Here is an 8,835-nt window from a genome sequence, read left to right as displayed (position 1 = left end):
TTCCAGGAATCCTTGGAAAAAGAGTGTTTTGTGATGGATATGTTGTACGTCATGTAGAGAAGTCCATGTGAATTGAAATCTTAGACAGCCATGTTCAAATGTAACTGTCAAACGTGACCTGTGACCTTGCTTCATGACTTGTTTTTCCAGCCACATAATGTATTGCATAACCCCTGAATGTTTTTCTCACCTCCATATGAATTATTGCTTTAAGTGCAGGAGGGTACACGTTAGCAGCTGTCAGAGTGAAATCACACCCACAGAGACAGATTAATATCATGCTTCCTTCTTCACTTTGTAACAGACCTGTGGTGTTGCTCTGTGATTGCTCCTCTTGGTCAAGATTAAACCTTGAGATTAAATTTTGAGCTGACTCCAGTTCTAAATTATCAAAGAATTATTTTAGCATTTATCATTTTCAAGCATAAGTATGCTTGAGTTGTTGTATTTTTCTTGTCAGATGGTTTAAAGATAACGACAGCAAGATGGCACAATTCACACAAGGCAACTCAAAGTGCTTTACAGAGGCATAAAAATCACATTAAAAGAAATTAGAATACATTTAAAATACATTAAAAACAAGTAGGAAGAGTTGGAGCGACCTGCAGTTTTCAGGGAGTTTGTTCCAGATGTATGGAGCATAATAACTGAAGAAGGCATTGAGGCTTGAGCTGGTGTTGCTAGCAGTTTATTCATAAACACATGGCCTCTTTGTAACCAGTATCAAATCAACAAAACAAGTGTACACTGTACTTTCTGAACTTGCATTTTACTTAGACTCCAATTAAAGACTGACTTTCATTTGCCAACTTTGCATTTTTAGATTGCTCATTACCGCACCAAAATCCTCAACATTTAAAAAGGAGAAATTAACGGACACTTTGTCAATACTGATATGCACAAAAGGGAGTGTGATCTACTGCTCTGTGACCATCAAGCTGAGTTAATGATTTAACTTGGGGGGTGACATGTACTTACAGCGCTGTAAAACATATATGAATAAGAATTTTCAGACGCCTGTAATTGTGAAACACAAGGATGTTTGAGTTATTCTTTTACAGGAAGATGGTTTAGAGATAAAGAATTTAAGACATTTTAGCTCACATGCTCGTCTGTGCTCCTCCATAAACTATTGCAGAGGACCAAAGTCCTGTTGGCAAATAAAAAAGTCTATTTCAGCAGAATGTATAAAACCCTCTTTTCATAATCAATAACATTTATGACTGTTCAAATCTCCTGTTAATCTCTGGCTTGGTGGTAATGGTTTATAGACCTAGCCATAAGAACATCACGTAGGGTTCTATTTCATTGGCTTGACTGTAAGATAAGCAGAACAGAATGGGTACAACACAGGCTGATATACAAAATATGTCTTAATTTGAAAGCTTTATGTTTGCCAGTTTCAAAAGTCAGCTGTCAGTCAGTGCCAGTCACCGGAAATGTAATGTGTTCAGTGAGTTTAGGACTTTCCACTAACTTTCATCAAAAATGCATCTACAGAGCAAAAAAATGTCATTTTTAAAATTCGTTAATGGCAGATCAGTTCAAATGTGTCGGGAAGTAGTTTATAGAGTTTGTGGGAGAACAAGAAGCAGAGCAGCAGACGACAGGATGCACACCTCCATTTTGGTTGCCAGTGAGGTAACCAAAATATTTAACACTTTTGCATTTTGCTTTGACAACAAATCAATCGTCTTGTCACGGTGCCGCTGAGACAGTGTTGTGGCTGTCCTGTCTTTTCTATGTTTTTTCTCCTGTTTGCCTTCTCCTCCCTCCCCTCTTCTCGCCGAGGGCGTCGAGGGCGTGGCGACAGCAGCAGAGCGGCGCACCTGCCCTTCATCATCTCATCACGGGCCAACTACATAACCTCGGTCTCCCCATTACTCGCTGCCATATCATCCAGTACTCCTATGGTGATCAAATGTTCATATTTTAATTACCCATTTGATTTCATTTCATACAAAAAAATTGCAAATACTTTGCACAATTTCTGTTATTTCCATAATTTGGAATTAGCCAGCATCATATAAGAACAAAAACATTTTGTTTTTTTAAATAAAAGACGGCTTCTGGCAGTGGACATGTGGTCTCACGTTGTGTGTACGGGATGCCACTTCCTCCATTTTCTATATATTTCTTCTTTTTGTGTCAGTTGCACAACCTGCAATCAAAAGGAACATTATGGTCAGAATAGCCATTGAGCAACACAGCTCTCACAGATGAATAAAAGGCAGTTTATACATATAAATGTTCTACTTTTTTTCTGTAATTTCATTGTGCTTTTGTTTTGACTGGTAAAAACAAAGCATCTGTCTGTTTTTTTTAATTACCTGTTATTGAAATAATCATGATTAGCATCAGCAGACACTAAAACCACTCTAACTCCATATCTGTTCATCCAGTTCTCATGTGACAAAGGAAGCAAGCTCATCTTATCTAATCGACTGTGCTTTAAAACAGCGTTTTTATGGTGACTTGAAAAATATGTGAACAACAGTAACCTCAGTGAAAGTATACCGACCCCTGATTTTCTTGCATTTGGTCCACTGTTTATAGAAGGCCTCTATTGAAGGTCTCCAGGAGGAAGAAGTTCACCACAGAGGAGGCAATTGTGAGACTTCCTGTGAGAATATAAAGGCAGGATTATAAGTACCTGTAAATAACAAAGGAGAAATTCTACATGAGAAAATGACAAAACCTTTACTTGAATATAGAGGAACGTTTCTTACATTTTTACACATCACTGATATTATCCTGTGCAGGCTTTTAGATACCTAAATACAGGAAATAAGGAGCTGTGACACTGCCAATACGAGCAGCAGAGGAGCTGAGCAGGAAACATCTGTGGACATCTAAAATAGGTTGATACCGAGTCCATCGGGCCAGGCCATGATGTGGACGTCCACTGACATCCAGAATTAGTTGAGAATAGATGTTCATACTGACTATGACCTGGATGTCCACTGACTACTAGAATTAGTTGAGAAAAGACATTCATACAGCCCACAAACTGATCATCCATTGACAGCCAGAATTTGTTGATAAATATCATTGAGAAAAGATATCTGGACAGCCCATGATAAGTTGATAAAAAACACTGAAAAAAGAGACTGCATGGAGAGACAGCATGGCTTAGAGACAGTGTATGCACCTTCCCATGGCCATATAAAAGCAATGTAGATTTTATGGTAAAAAAACAAAACAAAACAAAAAAAACCCTAAAAAACTCCTACAGTAAAAAACAGTAAACTCTACAAAGGTTAAATACAATTTTTAGGACAGCAAAATACTCCTTTTATACCTTGATACCTCCTTGAACATACGTTCAACAAATGAATTACCATGAAAAATACAAATATTACAGCGGTTGTTTGGGTGAGAGTAGAAGAGTGAAGTTGCTTAGCTCACGTGGCTCTGTTTAATGTAGCTCCATAGGTAGCATGTGAAAAAAAACTTCTTTTTTTTTTTGTTGCATCATCATTCCTGCAAGAATGTATGTTACTTATATATTCATTACATATGTGAACTTCAGACTGTGTCTAACCCTTAGCAGACAGACTTGAGTTGCACAAACAGCTTTCTTTCTTAGTATTTGCATCATACTTCAGCATGTGCATTTGCACAACCCTCTTATTTAAAGGATAATTCTTGGAAAAATCCTTTCCAGGAAACTTGTGAAAAGTTATACATTGAATCATAAAGAAGGAAAGATTAGCTTTAGGGCTGGACAAGGGTCATAAAGATATAGAATATATTTTCTAACCTTGGCACAAATGCTGAAAGCCAGGTGGTTTTGATGACTAAATACTACTGTAAACTCAAAGTGCCTCTTTGGAATCAGCAGCAGATTCAGATTCAGTTCACCCAAATTACGAATATATCATAAAGCAAATAAGTCCCTGCCATTATGTTTTTAGATATTTATATAACATTTATATATCTAAGATTTGTGCCTCAACTTCCAATGCAAGGGAGATTTAAAAAGGAATTTGATATTTTTACACCTGGGCCCTATATACTGAGTGTATGTGTACAAACGTGTTTTTGTGTATAAATGATTTATTCTTACCATTCATTCTTAAAACATCAACATATAGTCCAAGCAGACAAAAGGTTTAGCATGTTGAGAAGAATGTCACTGATAACCTGGTGTAACCTGATCAATGCAATCGTTCAATGTATGTCATGTTGTTTTGGGAATGGTGATCTATGTCGTTATGGTAATCACCCGCAATCCACCTGTTCAGTCATTTATGCATTACCATGTCCAAACGGATCCATTGTAAATGACGCAACACACTGTAGTTCATATTCCAGGCCTATAGGTGGTGCTTTGAAATCACCAAAAATGGAGAAGAAGAGATGGAGCATGCGCATAAAGCCTGCGCACTGTATCCACCCGTTACAGTGTAACAACCAGGTACAACATGTGCCGTTGTTGGTTGCCACAACAATTCATGAAAATCCAAGTTTTTTTCAGAAACTCCTTGTGTAGAACATCAACAACTTTGTTGTCCCTGATGCTTCCTACATGCTATGCCGAGGAAGGGGGAACAAAGACTAGTGTGGCTCGCAGCTTTGGGACTAAAATAAATATTTGGGTTTATGAATACCTTCCACAGAATAGCTGTTGCATCACTACATGACTTCCCTAACCCGGCAATGCACAAGCAGCCGCTTGTCTCCACGACTCCACTTTCCTTCAGCATTATCCAAGCTGTATGTATAGCTTCACTGACGCTCTGGGTGGGCTGTACTGCTGCCTTCAGAAATATAAACTTGCTGTGTTTCTACAACTTCTCAGTCACTGTGCAGGTAGCTGTATGCTTCTGTGCTTCAGATAATACAAGATAATTAACTGTTGATATATCTATAACGTCAGGCCACTGCTTCACGTCTTCTGCCCACTCCGTGAGAACTGACGGGTGAGGCACTGTTACAGAACTGCCCTCACGACTTTTTGCAACATCTGAACTGTGTATCTACCACCGATTTTCGTACATTTTGTCAATTTCTTTGTGTAAAACAACGTTTTTTAGAGCGACCATGACAGCTACGCTAGCGTACACACCGAGTTCAACCAGCTCAACCGGAAGAGCAAAACCGACTACCGCTATGAACCATGGGTAAACTCGTGAAGTCAGGAATAAGGTGGATACAATCAGACAGTAGAAGGAGAACACAAACAAGAAGAAGAAGAAAATAGCTAGTTGGTTGTCCCTAATCCTTTTTCGCTCAACATAGTGGCAGAGGAGCATAATATTTTGGTTACCCTTGTAATAGGCTGAATATATGTTGTTATGTTGTTGTTGTTGTTATGAGACGTTGTGATTTTAAGAGGTCAAACGTGTTTACACACAAAAGCTTTTCCATGTGGATGGCCCCTTAGAAAATGTGACATTAAAACCTCTTATATGGGCAAATGCAGCTGGACGGTGATCATTAAAATGAAAACGAGAAATGTTCCTGATAGGCCACCTAACGTCAGTCTGACTGAGTGTTTGTTTGACTTGCTGAAGCACAGACTAAACCCAAAGAGACAACAAAACAAGCAACAAGTAAAGAGCACAGTCATATATATTACAGTGTATATTACATATATTAAGTTTGTTAAAGTTGATATTAATTTAGTTCATTATTATCTGTCTTTTAAAATTGGTGGATTACCATATGTGTAAAAAGTCACATGCTCAAATTAAAGGTCGCACTCTATCCTTATAGTAATTAAATTTCAAATGCAACTTGATGGAGTACTGAGTACTGTGTGTCAGAGGAGGCTCATCCATAGAAAAAGTTTCTTCTTTGGAAGAAAATCCACTTGGACAATGGTTCAACAGCTTCAGCTGCAGACGGAGGAGACAGAGCAGTCTGTGAGAGGAGCAGGGAGCAGGAAGGGCGAGAGGAGGACGGAGGGCTGCTGTCCTCCATGGGAGGGATCGCCTTCCATTCACTCATCATTCATTCACTAAGGGAGGACATCCTCCCTTACCAATCAGCAACCAGAATACAAGATTGACAGCAGGTTGGTCCAGTAACAGTTCCCAAATTTCATTCTGACATTTATACAACCGTAAACAAAAAATACTTCTTGATATTGGAATGGGTTTCAAAGGAAATATAAGCAAATTTCTGAAAGAAAAAAAAACTGTTCAGAGAAATCAGAGAGAAGCAGTCAGAAAGATAATTCATAGTTTTCGTTTGTTCGTCCTGCTGGAGGACATAACCTTGGCGGCGGTGATGGGTGATTGTCATGAGTGATGAGTGTGATGTCCTGTGCTGTTGTGAAGTATGTGTTTTGACTGCTGCAATAGTACAGTGGGTAGATCAGTTGCCTGCCACACAGGTGACTGGGGAGGGAATCCTGGAAAGGGTACACATTGGTATTTTTTTGTCTTGTACATTAGTGATTTAATAAAATGTCTTTATAAGAAGTCTTGTAAGTCATTGTTTTATTGCTTAATTTTTAAAATAACATGACACCATGGACTGGTTTTCCTCCTGTCCTCCCCAATTTTTTCAGTCACCACCCGCCACTGCTGTGTGTATATGTGTGTATATATGTGTGTGTATATGTATATATGTACAGTATATACATATATATGTGTGGTGGAAATGTTGTGCTCCATATTCAATGTAACTGACTAATGTGACCTGTGACCTTGTCATATAACAAAGAGGGATGGCTCGCTGGCCATGTCAGGTTTTCACACCCCTCTGTGAATTCTTTCTTTACGTGCAGGAAACAATATCTCAGCAGCTTCAGAGTTTAGGCACACCTGTAGCGAGAGATAAATACCAAGTCTTCCCCCTCAGAAGTTGAGTCCTCCCTCTGTGACACGTCTGTGTTGTTGCTTTGAGACCGCTCATCTTGTACAAGATTAAACTTTATGTATAGCATTTTTCTGATGACCAAATCAGTGTTTTTTTATTAATTGCAGACAAAATATATTAACTTAAAGCAGCACTATGTAACTTTTTTACATTAAAAATAACAGCATCAAAATCATTTTGATGGTTCAGTGTCTTGTGACAGGGTAAATGATGTCTCTGTCTCAGCCACTCTGCACCCCTATCTGTTGTTTCTGCACTGTAACTTCAGGATCACAGCGTTACATACATGTCTACTTCAAGATACAAGTTACAAATACAAGACATAATATTGTTAAGACATAATGAGTTTTGTTTGTAGGTAGTGCCTACTTTACAGCTGACTAACAGTGGTGTTGCAATCAGAAAATGTGGGGGACTTCAAAACGTACAAAATGTGCAATTTCTGCATAATCTTGCTTTAAAAACAGGTTACTCCAGTTCTGATGCAGTAACAAGTAACTAATGTTATCAGATTAATATACTCAAGAAAAACTGCATTTTTTTCCTATAACATGTGGTGGAGACGAATCATAAAGTAGCAGAAAATGGAAATACTCAAGAAAAAGTACACCCACAAAATTGTACAGTACGTGAGTGACATTACAATGTTTCACTCTTGCAAACCATTAAAAAAATAAAACTATGCAAACCAATAAGTAAAGAAAGTAATATAATTACTCAACTGACACTTCTGAATACTATTTTGTTGTGAAAATGTATTTGATGACTTATTACTCACCTCTGTGGCAACAGTTGACAGTTAGAGTTCCCAAACGATCGGGTTCGGGCCGAAAAAATATGCAAATGAATCGGGTCGGGCCTCTGGCTTCCTTTTTTATAAAACACATTTCTTGCAGGTTGTAAATGATATATTGTTTGTTGTTAATCATCGCTGTTCATGTGTGGTGAAGAGTAAGTCTGGCTGCCTGCTTCACGGGGAGGACAAGTGTATGAGGAAAACAATGCAGACGCGTGGGGGGTCGGGTTCAGGCCGGGTTCGGGCAGACAATTCATGCTGGTGTGTCGGGCTGTGTCGGGCTTGAAACCCCACAGGCCGGGTCGGGTTGGGTTGTAATTTTCAGGCCCGTTGAGAACTCTACCACCAGTGGTGCTCATACCACAGTTTGGCAATAGTGGATGTGAATGATTGCTGACACTGCTGATGTCCTATGAAAGGGACTGGTGCTTACTTGTAAATGTTCTGGGAATGCTCTCCAGTGTTTAAGCCGTGGTTGCTTCTAGCCTCTGAGATGTTTGAGATCAGTGTGTCTTGCTCATGCCCATCACAGTTTAAATACTCTCTTCAAATTTAACTTGACACAGTTTAAAAAGAGTGCTTTATCAGGTGTTTCTTACAGGAGCGTAAAAAAGTGATTGCGACTCACTAGAAGCCTCCTCACTCACTCTCCTTTCTGGCGTGGGTTCTAACATAGATATGAGTTATCTAAATTGAACAACGATGTAGATGTTGTATTAGCTTTTCTGGTAACTTCAAAAACCTTTTTATATTGATCATCTGTTGGGGTGGTAGCTTGGCTCTGGGGTGGGGTTTGAGGGGAAGTCTTGTTGTGGGGGGAGTTCTTTCACCTTTTCTCTCTCTGTCTGTTATTTAACTATTGGATGCTGATTGTGCATACTGTTGTTACTCAACACAATACTGTCCTTGGTTATCTGTTAGTTAAAAGTTTATACTGTAAGTACATGGTAATACTGTTAATCGAAAGTTATATGAACAGCTTATTGTTAAGAGCCGACGCTCGCTGAATGAATGTTAACAGAGTGTCTATCAAATCAGAATAAACAAACACTGATAAAATTATAATACTGTCTTGCTAAGAGACCATACTTGAAGTGTGTGCAGCAACCAGTCCAGTCAGGCATGAGCATGGAGATTGAAGAGGGACAGATCAGCGTAAGAGTGCTTCTCTCTTGTGATATATATCTGTCTTCACAGAGACATTACTT

Source organism: Acanthopagrus latus, chromosome 13 (genome assembly GCF_904848185.1).
Source record: "Acanthopagrus latus isolate v.2019 chromosome 13, fAcaLat1.1, whole genome shotgun sequence".
Lineage (NCBI taxonomy): Eukaryota > Metazoa > Chordata > Actinopteri > Spariformes > Sparidae > Acanthopagrus > Acanthopagrus latus.
This window is presented reverse-complemented; position numbering follows the sequence as displayed.